Genomic DNA, 15548 nt, shown 5'->3' with positions numbered 1-15548 from the left:
CAGGAGATATCTTTTATAACAGGTACAAATATTAAATCGAGGCACCTATTCTATGACAGATCTCAACTTACCCTCTATTTTTGTGCCTTTAGTGGGCCTAGTATTTCCGGCAATTGCAATGGCGTCTTTATCTCTTCATGTTCAAAAAAAACAAGATTGTTTAGATCCGATGGGACTAAATCTCATCAATTTATTTCAACACTTGGACTTGGATCATAATACAGATACCTATTTAGTGGAATATGGTACGATATGTGGCTCCCCTCGAACACAAAAATAATACAAATAACAAATAAAAAGGAAAAGGCTGTTATGTTATGCATGCAGATACATGATCTATGGATAAATGCATGTATATGCGGGTATAGCTGTTTTAAAATAGATCGGCGGATATCTATATCTGAAATAGAAAGTAAATGTATCTATATGTTATGTAGATATACATAATGGGATCATATGAAGGGGATGTTATTATTTTATATCTAACCAATTCGATGAATTACTGCTAAGGGTTCACATCATAATAGTGCTAGTTGATGAGAGTTACTTCGGGAGCCAAAAAGGTAAAGTCAAATTCATTTGGCTTATTCTCTCAATTCCAATAGAATGCAACTGGATCTAGTATGAACTGGCGATCAGAACGTATATGGATAGAACTTATAACGGGGTCTCGAAAAACAAGTAATTTCTGCTGGGCCTTTATCCTTTTTTTAGGTTCGCTAGGATTCTTATTGGTTGGAACTTCCAGTTATCTTGGTAGGAATTTGATATCCTTATTCCCGTCTCAGCAAATAATTTTTTTTCCACAAGGGATCGTGATGTCTTTTTATGGGATCGCGGGTCTGTTCATTAGTTCCTATTTGTGGTGCACAATTTCGTGGAATGTGGGTAGTGGTTATGATCGATTCGATAGAAAAGAAGGGGTCGTGTGTATTTTTCGTTGGGGATTTCCTGGAATAAATCGTCGAATCTTCCTTCGATTTCTTATGAGAGATATCCAGTCGATCAGAATGGAAGTTAAAGAGGGCCTTTATTCCCGTCGTGTCCTTTATATGGAAATTAGAGGCCAGGGAGCTATCCCCTTGACTCGAACTGATGAGAATTTGACTCCACGAGAAATTGAACAAAAAGCTGCCGAATCGGCCTATTTCTTGCGTGTACCAATTGAAGTATTTTGAAATAAACTGTGATGAAGAATGAATGTTTTCTTTCTCAGTATGAGGGAAGGAGCTCAGGAATCCCCTTTTACTTTTAATATAAGCGAAGTTTCTTCGGAACGTTCATTCGAGCAAATCATGTTAGATTCTATTTCACCCGTTCTGTTGGTAATGCCGCTGTACTGTGGCCTATAGAATAAAGCAAGCAAGCAGGCATATATGGAACAACCATAATAAGAAGCAAGTTTTGTCCACCAAAACTATTTTTATGCATATGGAACTCAACTCAATTCTTTCATATTAGTAAGAAGTCCAATAAGTATGTATTCATCACACATATCAGAACATTTCGGAATACAGTACAGAATTCATCTTTTTAGGCCCAATATTTTGAATTGATACGTTAGATACAGATGGATCATCTCTCATAAATTATCTCCCTTTTGTCATTTGTCAATCGATCTTTCTTTTTATCTTATCCTCTCTTTTGCTCCTTGATGGCCAAACGATTGGATCTTTCATAACCATCCAATTTCTCTCTCCTTTTGCCACTCCTTTCGGATTTCATCATCAATATTCTTCAAAAATATCCCTTCAATTATTCCTGGGCTGTGGGTAGCCAGCCAAACATTTCGAAATAATTGATTGATCGAGGGGGAGTTTTTTTGTCTCAAAATCCGAATAATATTCATTACTTCAAGTGGTTGCATTCATCGAAAGGAACAAATGAAGATGCAATTGGTTCGAATTTGACCATGGGATATCTGGAAACAATATTTGATTATTTCTTTCATTTGAAATGGGCCCTTATTTTTTCATTTCATTTTTATTTGATTCTATTTCTATTTCTTTCCAGATCCAAGGACTAAACAATGAAAAAAAAAAAGTGCCAAAAAAGAAAAAAGCATTGACTCCCCTCCCATATCTTGCATCTATAGTCTTTTTGCCCTGGTGGATCTCTCTCTCATTTAATAAAAGTCTGGAACCTTGGGTTACTCATTGGTGGAATACCAGGCAATCCGAAACTTTTTTGAATGATATTCAAGAAAATAACGTTCTAGAAAGATTCATAGAATTAGAAGAACTATTCCTGTTGGACGAAATGATAAAGGACTACCAGGAGACACAGATACAAAAGTTTCGTATAGGAATCCACAAAGAAACGATACAATTGATCAAAATGCACAATGAAGATCATATCCATATCATTTTGGATTTCTCGGCAAATATAATCTGTTTCGCTATTCTAAGCGGTTATTCTATTCTGGGTAATGAAGAACTTCTCATTTTGAATTCTTGGGTTCAGGAATTCCTCTATAACTTAAGTGACACAATAAAAGCTTTTTCTATTCTTTTATTAACTGATTTATGTATCGGATTCCACTCGCCTTATGGTTGGGAACTAATGATTGGCTCGATCTACAAAGATTTTGGATTTTCCCATAACGATCAAATTATATCTGGTCTTGTTTCTACCTTTCCAGTCATTCTAGATACAATTTTGAAATATTGGATCTTCCATTATTTAAATCGTGTATCTCCTTCACTTGTAGTCATTTATCATTCAATGAATGAATGAAGAACTCATTTGATCCGCTGATATCAATCAAATAATCCCACTCTTTATACTTTTACCCGTCCAGGGAATTCGATTCCTCCTATATTCCAGTACAATTATTCCAGTACAATATCAGAATCGTGGATAGGGAACTATACTATACTAACTATATTAGCTACCTACCTAATTTATTGTAGAAATTTCCGGGATCAATGATTGGACCATGCAAAATAGAAATACCTTTTCTTGGGTAAAGGAACAAATGACTCGATTCATTTCCGTATCGATCATGATATATGTAATAACTAGGACATCTATTTCAAATGCATATCCTATTTTTGCGCAGCAGGGTTATGAAAATCCACGAGAAGCAACTGGGCGTATTGTATGTGCCAATTGCCATTTAGCTAATAAACCCGTGGATATTGAGGTTCCACAAGCTGTGCTTCCTGATACTGTATTTGAAGCAGTTGTTAGAATCCCTTATGATATGCAACTGAAACAAGTTCTTGCTAATGGTAAAAAGGGGTCTTTGAATGTGGGGGCTGTTCTTATTTTACCCGATGGATTCGAATTAGCTCCCCCCGATCGTATTTCTCCCGAGATGAAAGAAAAGATAGGCACTCTGTCTTTTCAGAGTTATCGCCCCACTAAAAAAAATATTCTTGTGATAGGTCCTGTTCCTGGTCAGAAATATAGTGAAATCGTCTTTCCCATTCTTTCTCCGGACCCTGCTACTAAGAAAGACGTTAACTTCTTAAAATATCCTATATACGTAGGTGGGAACAGGGGAAGGGGCCAGATTTATCCCGATGGGGGTAAGAGTAACAATACAGTCTATAATGCTACAGGAGCGGGTATAGTAAGCAGAATAGTACGTAAAGAAAAAGGGGGGTATGAAATAACCATAGCTGATGCATCGGATGGACACCAAGTAATTGATATTATACCTCCAGGACCGGAACTTCTTGTTTCAGAGGGTGAATCTATCAAGCTTGATCAACCATTAACGAGTAATCCTAATGTGGGTGGATTTGGTCAGGGAGATGCAGAAATAGTACTTCAAGATCCATTACGTGTCCAAGGGTTGTTGTTCTTTTTGGTATCTGTTATTCTGGCACAAATCTTTTTGGTTCTTAAAAAGAAACAGTTTGAGAAGGTTCAATTGTCCGAAATGAATTTCTAGATACATGGATCCATCAAATTGGTAAAAAGAGACGAACTATTGTTGATCGATGCAATTATGTATGATCAAAAAAATAATGAAAAGCTTTTTTCTTTATACTGTTTTTCGGCGAGATGTCAGGAATTGTTTGTGCCCCGTTCCTAGTAATAATATGTATATTCTGAAGAAGGCTACTTGACATTTTTTTTTTTTTCAAAAAAAAAATTGGAGTGGTGTGACTATGCCAGGCCTCTTAATCCCAGATTATAAATGCCATGTAATGCATCAATAGTTTTTGATTCTATTGTACCTAATAGAATCGAATTCTATTAGATAATAGGCAAGGAAGAAAATAAATGGCAAGGAATAAATGAAAGTAACAAATGATTCTAGGAGGGATTGCTCGTCTTACTAATCTTCCACACAAGAAAAGGAATTTTTCACCCTTTTCCTGTGTGGAAATAATAATGATTCTTGATCCTGTTCGTTAAAGATTACGATTTTCTTTTCCAGGACTATTATAACCTCTTTCTTTAGATTCATAAGCAGTAGTGGACAAACAAAAAAAAAGGGGGGGGCGGGGGGAATCACTCATTGAGCAAATAGAACTTCTTCAATGAACTTATAAAAAAAAAAAAAGCAAATTTTCGCTGTGATGAGATAATCAATAAGGATTTGGATATGTGCAAAAATCCAAGATTTTCACTTTTTTTTTTTCACCACACTCGGGCATTAAATTAAGTGTCTTTTGCTTGAAATTTTATTTATGGAGTAAGGTTCATTTCCATACTAATTGGAATTGATTTGAAGAATGTCTCATCTGTAGAAATCCATATTGTGTCATCCATAAAATCGATTGATTCCTTCTTTCTTCTTGCTTCGGAAGAGTCCGTCCATACTATAGAGGAACAGATACTATGACAATCAAGGGATTAAATTCTTCAAAAACATCATTAGAAACAAAGGAATGGGGTGGTTTTAAACATCGGATCGAAGCAAAGGATCCGTTTTGTCATTTCTACGAATCAAATATTCTTCTTATGTTGACTGAATGAATTTCCAACCTTTATGTTATGAAATGGATCAAAGTCTCGCTGGAAGAGTAAGAACTCAACAGGACCTTACCCCTCTTTGTTTTGTCTGATTCGAGGGGTAAGGTCCTGTTGAGTTCTTACTTTTTCATGTCCACAATCCGGTTCTCATCCGATCACTATAGGGATGAGCCCAATCCGGAGTATGAACCGTAAAAGAAAATACCTATTGAACCAATCACAGGAATACCAGTTACAGTACCTATCAGCCAAAGAGGAATCCTTCCAGTAGTATCGGCCATTTACCCCGCTTCCCTCCACATTTCATCAAGTGGTCATGCTAGAGACATAAACAGTCATGGATAATTATGAGGATGATATCCTTCCGAATGGGATAAGAGAATTCCTACTATTCTCTTTCTTTCTCTCAATTGAAGAAATAATTGGAAAATAAAACAGCAAGTACAAAAATGAGTAATAACCCCCAGTAGAGGCTGGTACGATTCAATTCAACATTTTGTTCGTTCGGGTTTGATTGTGTCGTAGCTCTATAATTCAGATTAGGTTTATCGTTGGATGAACTGCATTGCTGATATTGACCCCAAAAAAGAAACGGTAGGTACAGCCAGTCCGTGAACGGCCAACCAGCGCACTGTAAAAATTGGATAGGTTCGATCTATGGTCATTGAGGCCTCCTAAAAGGATCTACTAAATTCATCGAGTTGTTCCAAAGGGTCAAAACGGCCAGTTATTAATGGAATCCCCTGTCGGCTCTCTGTGAAATACTCGTTTGGCCGAGGGCTTCCAAACACATCATAAGCTAAACCCGTGCTGACGAATAACCAACCCGCAATGAATAGGGAAGGTATAGTAATACTATGAATAACCCAGTATCGAATACTGGTGATAATATCAGCAAAAGAACGTTCTCCCGTGCTTCCAGACATGCTGAGCTCCACATATTCTTGTACAGTCAAAGGGGGATCGATTCCTTGAAAGATGGGATCAGTAAATGGAAAACTACTGATATTTCATCTTTGTGAGATCGTCAATATTGTACCGAAGGTGTATTTAGAGTATACCGAATCAGTATAGCTATCCTTCCTCTGACACAGCAACGCAGTTTCAATCAGTATCGAAAAGAAATGGTACATAATTCCCCTTTTCCTTTCTTGTTACTTGTCTATGCGGAACCGCGTGTCATTCAATCAAAAATTGATCAAATTTCTGTAGTATAGGGTTTCAAGTATTGGCTTTGGACTAGAAACTGAAGTTCTTAGTAAAGTTTGAGTCAACGGGTTCTAGTTCTAATAATTAATGAACGAGATTATCATATTCCACACAATTCAATTAGATGCAAAATATAGAAATCCCCTCTCATGGTTGTAGAAAAGATATTTTTCTTTTTTTCTAATCCTTTCATTTCAAGTAATTGGTTGGTTCTACAGTAGTAGATAGTATTCGATGAAAGAAAGAGAAGAAACAATAAATAGTTTGAACAATCAATATTCGTGATGCAACCATTACTGGATTAGATCCAAAGGTTCCTTCTTGACCTAGCTACAAGGATGGAACTCCATGATATGGAAAGACAGACTGTGGAACCTAAAAGGATAATAGGAATTGATAAATTGAAAAAGAAAAGAAATAAATGGTCAAAATGGAAATTCTTTTGAAATCCAATTCTTTTATTCTATAGTTATTCAAAGATAATTTCATTTTTGAATGAAGTTACACGACACAGTTCTTCTGACTATTACTTTACTCACGAGTTGCTCAATGAATCTGTTGATTTGAAATCCCGACATTGGTAGATGTCACAGATGATAAATCAATCTTTTTTTTTTTTTCTACCTCTGCTACTCTATCTTTGTCAGTGCCGTCTATAATGACTGATGAATCAAGAACTTTCAATTGGAACTGATTCTGTCAATTGGTATTTTTTCTGATCATCACATCTCGCAAAAATTGAAACTTAGGTAAGTGCTTTATAAACATATGTAAAAAAAAAAGAACGTATCTCATTTAGCTCCTTCATGCCCACTATAACTAGTTATTTCGGTTTTCTACTAGCTGCTTCAACTATAACCCCAGCTCTATTGATTGGTCTGAGCAAGATACGACTTATTTGAAATTAATTGAATGAATAATTCATCAAAATAAATAGTTCTGTGAGATTTCAGGTATTCGATAGTTCCTTCCCGCGTTAATTACCAATTCTTGATCATTGAGATTCATGGGTGATTCGGAGTAATATTTAGGGATAGATATTACCTCTATTTTTACCCTTTCCAACAAATTGAAATGATTGAAGTTTTTCTATTTGGAATCGTCTTAGGTCTAATTCCTATTACTTTGGCCGGATTATTCGTAACTGCATATTTACAATACAGACGCGGAGATCAGTTGGACCTTTGATTGAGTAACATCTCTTTTTTGATTGACCTCCTTCTTAAGCTGCAGGAGGTCAAATTCAGGTTGCAGTTCAAGTTAGTAAAGTTATTTTATTGTGATTCAACATTACAAAAACAGAATCACGCTCTGTAGGATTTGAACCTACGACATCGGGTTTTGGAGACCCACGTTCTACCGAACTGAACTAAGAGCGCTTTCTTATGACAGGAGATACAACTGTAAAGAAAGGGATTCTTTTTGTACCCCCAATACACCTTGCATGCATGTAGTATCATAAAATGCAAAATTATGTCCAGTCCAGTCCAATTTGAATCGATCTCAACTGATCCCTCGTTACTGCCCATAGGAGAAGTAATAGGTAGGGATGACAGGATTTGAACCCGTGACATTTTGTACCCAAAACAAACGCGCTACCAAGCTGCGCTACATCCCTTTCAATTGTTGTACAGTTTCATTGTAGGGAATCCTTGTCTTGTTTTCCACATCGTTATTTCCTAATATCTAGAGACAATTTCTCTTGCCATTTCTTCTTTTTGATTTCATATAATCAAAGAATTATATACATATGAAACCTAACGTATAAAAAAATGAATATTTATCGGTAATGCTCAGTAAGAAAGGGTCATCTTTTTCTGTTTTAGGGACAAGTAGATCTAATCCACCGGATTATTGTACATATTCATTTTCATTTTAGTTCGGGATTAGGGATTTCGTGTACAAATACAAGTGATCTTTAGCTACAGATACATCTGATCATATATGTATTCCAATAAAGAAGGAGGATTTTCAATGCGAGATATAAAAACATATCTCTCCGTGGCACCTGTGCTAACTACGCTATGGTTCGGGTCTTTAGCAGGTCTATTGATAGAGATCAATCGTTTATTCCCAGATGCGTTGACATTCCCCTTTTTTTCATTCTAGTTATTGACATGGGAAGGGGTGAAGAAGATTAGAGATACAACAAATTCTCTGTGACTAATCCACCCTTTTGAATTTTTTTTTTAAGTTGTTTAGGAAGGAAAGAGAAAGAAAAGTGGATTAAACCTCAGCGAAACTCGGGCTCAGCATAGAATTAATAGAGGGAGAACAGAAATAGAAATGTGGGTCTAGGACAGGCTGTTCAAGAGCATACAAGATAGTAAATGAAATACTGACTGGGATTAGAAATAATGGATAGTTAGAAATAATTGTATTACTTATTATTACTCTATTGATTGCAGCGAAATCTTTCATAATTGGATTTCGAGTTATCAGTTAGCAACTTCTATTTATTTTTCCTTCTTTTCGTATTCTTCGATTCAGATCGAAAATAGAAGAGTGGAGGGAATCCAAAATCCAAAGGAGGTTCATGGCCAAGGGTAAAGATGTCAGAATAAGAGTTATTTTGGAATGTACCAGTTGTGTCCGAAATGATTTAAATAAGGAATCGCGGGGCATTTCCAGATATATTACTCAAAAGAATCGACACAATACGCCTAGTCGATTGGACTTGAGAAAATTCTGTCCTTATTGTTACAAGCATACGATTCATGGGGAGATAAAGAAATAGATCGAACAGAATAGAATGTCTGTTCCACCCTTCCAAGGAACAGGACAAAATTACATATAGATAGATATATAAAATATAAACAAATCAAGTACTATTACTATTTCGGTCGGATCCGAAACCGAAATGAATGAAGAAATAAGATTTTAGAGATAAGGAATAAATCATGGATAAATCCAAGCGACCCTTTCGTAAATCCAAGCGATCTTTTCGTAGGCGTTTGCCCCCAATTGGATCGGGGGATCGAATTGATTATAGAAATATGAGTTTAATTAGTCGATTTATTAGTGAACAAGGAAAAATATTATCTAGACGAGTGAATAGATTGACCTTGAAACAACAACGATTAATTACTATTGCTATAAAACAAGCTCGTATTTTATCTTCGTTACCTTTTCTTAATAATGAGAAACAATTTGAAAGAACCGAGTCGACCCCTAGAACTGCTGGTCCTAAAACCAGAAATAAATAGGCCTACTTCTCAATTGAATCAAAACTCTAATTGGAATTCAAACTCAGATTGAGGTTTTGTTCGAAAAAGCCGAGATACTTGATTGTCGCGTCGTAAGAAAAAAAAAAAAAGAATGAATGGGGAAGAAAAAATATTTTTTTTTATTGAAAAGTGTTCGTTCATTTCTAATATTTATCATATTCATTTCTACTCTACCTTCCCGGAGTTCATTCTCCGGGGAACTCCGTTTAAATCATTTCGGTGAATTCGTTCCAGTCGCCTTATTTGATAATCTCATTTGAAATCATGTAAATGCAATTCCTATTTGATATAGCTATTTGTGCAAGTATTTTACGATTAAGAAGCAACTGCCTCTTGTACAGATCGTGCATTAATCGACTATAACTATAGGATACCCCATTTTCACGAGTTACTGCATTTATCCGAGTGATCCACAAACGACGAAAATCTCTCTTTTGCCTGCATCTATCCCGATGACTGGAAACCAAAGCTCTCATTTTCTGTTGAGTAGTAGTTCGAGTAAGTCTTGAATGAGCCCCTCGAAAGGTTGATGCAAATAAACGAATTTTTGTTCGACGTCTCCGAGCTATATATCCCCGCCTAACTCTGGTCATTGAATCAAATGAAACCTTGATGAATAACTAATTGATTTCTTTTCTTTCAGTCATTCTTTTCCCCTCCCCTAGTTTATTAGTAACAAAACGGATTCTTCCGATGTATAAAATAAAAATTCCAATGGCTTTTGCTACTATGACCTTCCCAACCACGATTTTTGATTTCTTCCAGGCATTTCACCTCGGAATAAGAAATTGTACCGATATTAGATATAAAATATCTAGTAAATAGGTAGTAATAAATAGAGAAAAATGGAGAAATAAATAAATAGTGGCTTCCATCGTTTCTATGATTACTTCTTAAACGGTGAGGTCCTCTCTATACACCGGAGCTCCTTCCCCCATTTAATCAATGTTATTAGTAACTTGTACAGTTCACACTCTTTGGCTCTACCCATAAAATTATCCAGTATATAGGTCTTTTCACAATGAGATCCATCCATACAGTGACGGCATTTAATTATGAAGGTTGGCTAGGTAGCTAACCCTGTTAGTCCGTTCTTGCAAGAGTAGAAGCATAATCTTTCTGCTTTTAAAATACTATTTTCCCCGCTTAATGGATAACCATTTGCTACCAATGGGGAATTGATTTTCATCTCAAATCGAGGTGATTGGATTTGCACCAATGGAAACCATAAATTCCATACACAATAGAGGTATATGATAGATCTTTATTTTGAGATAGTGAATGGAATGGAGTTCTTCCATTCTATCCTACTCATTGGTACTGGTCATTGATACTGGAAAAATCGTCTCATTTGTTCCAGATCATGATCTGAACGAGTCGCACATACACCCTAGTACATGTTCCTCGACGCTGAGGACATCCTCGAAGGGCAGGGGATTTCGTGACATTTTTGATTGGCTGTCTTGTGTTTCTAATAAGTTGTTTAATAGTTGGCATGCTGAATCGTATACAGAATGGGCTGGTTTAGATCGATCCTAACCGGATGATTATGAATTACTTCCATTTCATATAATATTTTACCAGGTTAAGAAGATAAAATATCAAATCACGGCTCATTCGAATTATGGTTCGAAATGGAATCAAGAATTTATGTGAAATCCCCGGTATTTTCGACCGCGACAACATCAACAATGCCATGGGCTTGGGCTTCTGTTGCTGACATAAAAACATCCCTTTCCATGTCTTCGGATATAACCCATAAAGGCTTGCCGGTTCTTTGTACATAAACCCTTGTGAGGGTTTCGCGGAGTTTCAGTAGTTCTTCCGCTTCCAGGATAAATTCTCCTGTGGGTGCCTCATAAAAAGAACTAGCAGGTTGGTGGATCATAACCCTGATGATATAACATAATGAACGGTTCCTCTATCTCGCACGATCGGTCGAAGGGAAGGGATAAAGAATAACAAGAATAAAAAGATAGAATTAGAATTGAACAACCGTACAGGCATCTTTTATGCATTGCATACGGCTCCGCAATGGAATTTCCTTTTCCCTTCCATCGAAGAAAGAGACAAATAGAATCCATCAGACCCAGATCGTTGAATGATCCATTTACCATCTTTCCTTTCGGAGGAGTCAAAAAATACTATGATGGTTCCGTTGCTTTATATATTTATCTCGTCTGTGATTCAGCAATCCCAAAGTTTCTTTATGATCCGATCAAATAAGGAAAAAATGATCTTTTTTTTTTTTCATTTTCGTACTCTTTCATAACATAAATATCGGAAAGAGGCTTCTGGTGTGAAAGCAAAAAAAAGGTTTGTGACGCTGAAATGGACCCCCGATACATAAGATCAAATCGTAAATAACCTTTGTTTCATACTACTATCTCGATATATAATCTCATGTTATGTTATGAAAAAAAAATAATAGTTTGCTCATATCGAACTCGAAGTGCCATGCTATTATTACTTATTATTCATATTCCATATGGCGAAGGCATAGTCTTCTTTTTTTTTTCTCAAATAAAAAAAAACTCATTGGCGCCAAGCGTGAGGGAATGCTAGACGTTTGGTAATTTCTCCTCCGACTAGGAGAAAAGATCCCATTGAAGCGGCTAATCCCATGCATATTGTATGTATGTCTGGTGGCACAAATTGCATAGTATCATAAATAGCTATTCCTGGTATTACCCATCCGCCGGGAGAGTTTATAAACAAATACAGATCCCTGGTATCATCCTCTATACTGAGATATACCATGAGACCAACAAGTTGATTCGAGATCTCGCTATCAACCTCTTGTCCTAAAAAAAGTAATCTTTCTCGATGAAGTCGGTTGATTAGGACAAAATTGTATCCCTTAGGAACCGCACACGCACCTTTGGATGCATACGGTTCAAAAAATCAAAATTGCGAAAAAAAAAAAGAATTCATTGAACTTATCGAACTAACCCCTCATTGATGTATTCTTTCATCGAGATCCAAATCACGATGTAATTTTCTTGTTCCTAAATGGGCCTCTTCAATTCTTTTAGGTTTATGCTCTACTCCGGGTAAAGATCTGCCCGAATTCTATTTGCACATATAGGACAAATGATCACAGTACCGCTTCTTTTTGTTCCGACTTCTTTTTTTTTTTCAATTCGTTTTCATGTTCATGCCTTCCGCCAAATATTCGACTAATCATATTATTCCATTAATTGGTAGTTTTAGAGGTATAAATAGGGATCATTTATGATACGAGTAGTAATCATACATAGATTACCAATTTGGTATTTTTTGAACGGAGCCTGGATACTTCATTTTATTGGTCCAAGCCAACCATAAATTCTTCTAATTGAGAATATTGATCCCCAACCAACAAATAAATTGATCTAATTGCATTGCACTTCACGCTCCGAATTGAATTATTGATGGTTTAATCAATCTTTCTTGGGTGAAACAGAGGATATCTCGATCGGGGGAGAGAACGGGGAAATCCCATATGACCCAATATGTCTGACAAGTCGCACTATACGTCAACCCAAACTGCATCTTCCTCTCCAGGACTCCGAAAAGGTACTTTTGGAACACCAATAGGCATAAAATGAAAGAAAAATTAAGTACTCTATTTCACTTTGATGTGGAAACGTAACAATGGGTTTATTGTCTTCATAATATTGTCGTTTATCGTATTTTATCCATAGATTGGAAGGTTCATGGAGAAGACGGGTTGAATAAAGGAAAATTCGTACAAATGGATCGTTCGAAGGATGAACAAGTATCTATGCATTCGCTCACAAAAATAGGATCAATCCCCCCATTGCGTATTGGTACTTATCGAGTATAGAATAGATCTGCTTCTCTTTGTTCCTACGAACAGAATTGTTAAATTATTACCAATGGAACGGAATAAATATTAACTCTTGCTTTGAGATAATCCACTGAAAAGGCGAGGTCCATAGCATCAATCAGTCTTTTTCCAATGTGATAAAGTTACATAGTGTCTATTTTTTCTTTGATAAAATAAGGGGTATTTCCATGGGTTTGCCTTGGTATCGTGTTCATACCGTCGTATTGAATGATCCCGGTCGGTTACTTTCTGTCCATATAATGCATACAGCTCTAGTTTCTGGTTGGGCCGGTTCGATGGCTCTATACGAATTAGCCGTTTTTGATCCCTCTGATCCCGTCCTTGATCCAATGTGGAGACAAGGTATGTTCGTTATACCCTTCATGACTCGTTTAGGGATAACCAATTCATGGGGTGGTTGGAGTATCACAGGAGGAACTATAACGAATCCGGGTATTTGGAGTTACGAAGGTGTGGCTGGGGCACATATTGTGTTTTCTGGCTTGTGCTTCTTAGCAGCCATCTGGCATTGGGTGTATTGGGACCTAGAAATATTCTGTGATGAACGTACGGGAAAACCCTCTTTGGATTTGCCCAAGATCTTTGGAATTCATTTATTTCTCTCAGGGGTGGCTTGCTTTGGGTTTGGCGCATTTCATGTAACAGGCTTGTATGGTCCTGGAATATGGGTGTCCGATCCTTATGGTCTAACCGGAAAAGTACAATCTGTAAATCCAGCGTGGGGCGCAGAAGGTTTTGATCCTTTTGTTCCGGGAGGAATAGCCTCTCATCATATTGCAGCGGGGACATTGGGGATATTGGCGGGACTATTCCATCTTAGTGTCCGCCCGCCCCAACGTTTATACAAAGGATTACGTATGGGCAATATTGAAACTGTACTTTCTAGTAGTATCGCTGCTGTCTTTTTTGCAGCTTTCGTCGTTGCTGGAACTATGTGGTATGGTTCAGCAACTACTCCCATAGAATTATTTGGTCCCACTCGTTATCAGTGGGATCAGGGATACTTCCAGCAAGAAATATATCGAAGAGTTGGAGCCGGGCTAGCCGAAAATCTGAGTTTATCGGAAGCTTGGTCTAAAATTCCCGAAAAATTAGCTTTTTATGATTACATCGGTAATAATCCGGCGAAGGGGGGATTATTCAGAGCAGGCTCAATGGACAATGGGGATGGAATAGCTGTTGGATGGTTAGGACACCCCATCTTTAGAGATAAAGAGGGGCATGAGCTTTTTGTACGTCGTATGCCTACTTTTTTTGAAACATTTCCGGTGGTTTTGGTAGACGGAGACGGAATTGTGAGAGCGGATGTTCCTTTTAGAAGGGCAGAATCGAAGTATAGTGTCGAACAAGTAGGTGTAACTGTTGAGTTCTATGGTGGCGAACTCAATGGGGTCAGTTATGGCGATCCTGCTACTGTGAAAAAATATGCTAGACGTGCCCAATTGGGTGAAATTTTTGAATTAGATCGTGCTACTTTGAAATCCGATGGTGTTTTTCGTAGCAGTCCAAGGGGTTGGTTTACTTTTGGACATGCTACGTTTGCTTTGCTCTTCTTTTTCGGACACATTTGGCATGGGGCTAGAACCTTGTTCAGAGATGTTTTTGCTGGTATTGACCCTGATTTGGATGCTCAAGTGGAATTTGGAACATTCCAAAAACTTGGAGATCCAACTACAAGGCGACAAGTAGTCTGATACAACATTACTCTAGCGTCTTTTGCCTCTATTTGATTTTTTTTTGATTTGACATAAGGTTAGGGTACCGTAGAAATCTTGATTTTAATCATCGCCTTTTCTTTGACTCTTGCCCTTTCTTTACTTTATCTGGGAAATGTTCCCAAATGCACAGGTGTGGAAGCTATAATTGTAAACCACGATCGAATCCATGGAAGCATTGGTTTATACATTCCTGTTAGTCTCGACTCTAGGGATAATTTTTTTCGCTATCTTTTTTCGAGAACCACCTAAGGTTCCGACAAAAAGGATGAAATGATTTTTTATTATCTCAATTGAAGTAATGAGCCTCCCAATACAATATGGGAGGTTCATTATTTCAACTAGTCCCCGTGCTCCTCGAATGGATCTCTTAGTTGTTGAGAGGGTTGCCCAAAAGCGGTATATAAGGCGTACCCAGTAAAGCTTACAAGTGAACCAGATATGGAGATGGCGACTAGGGTTGCTGTTTCCATTATTAGATAATTTCAAGACCACGACGGATCTACGCTACGAGAAGATCGTTTATTTACAACGGAATAGTATACAAAGTCAACAGATCTCAACCAATGCAATAGGATTTATGGCTACACAAACCATTGAGGGTAGTTCTAG

At 37.1% G+C, this 15548-nt stretch overlaps 2 non-coding genes across 2 annotated transcripts; both read right to left on the bottom strand.

Moving 5' to 3' along the window:
- Window positions 1-7446: 7446 nt before the first annotated feature.
- Window positions 7447-7520, bottom strand: TRNAW-CCA (transfer RNA tryptophan (anticodon CCA)). The gene has a single exon. It is a non-coding gene; the product is annotated as a tRNA-Trp (tRNA).
- Window positions 7521-7685: 165 nt separating this feature from the next.
- TRNAP-UGG (transfer RNA proline (anticodon UGG)) lies at window positions 7686-7759 on the bottom strand. The gene has a single exon. It is a non-coding gene; the product is annotated as a tRNA-Pro (tRNA).
- Between the last annotated feature and the right edge of the window lie 7789 nt (window positions 7760-15548).

This window comes from Tasmannia lanceolata, unplaced genomic scaffold (assembly GCF_043159265.1).
Source record: "Tasmannia lanceolata isolate RefF3 unplaced genomic scaffold, GAP_Taslan_0.1 ptg000220l, whole genome shotgun sequence".
NCBI classification, from domain to species: Eukaryota; Viridiplantae; Streptophyta; class Magnoliopsida; order Canellales; family Winteraceae; genus Tasmannia; species Tasmannia lanceolata.
This window is presented reverse-complemented; position numbering and strand designations above follow the sequence as displayed.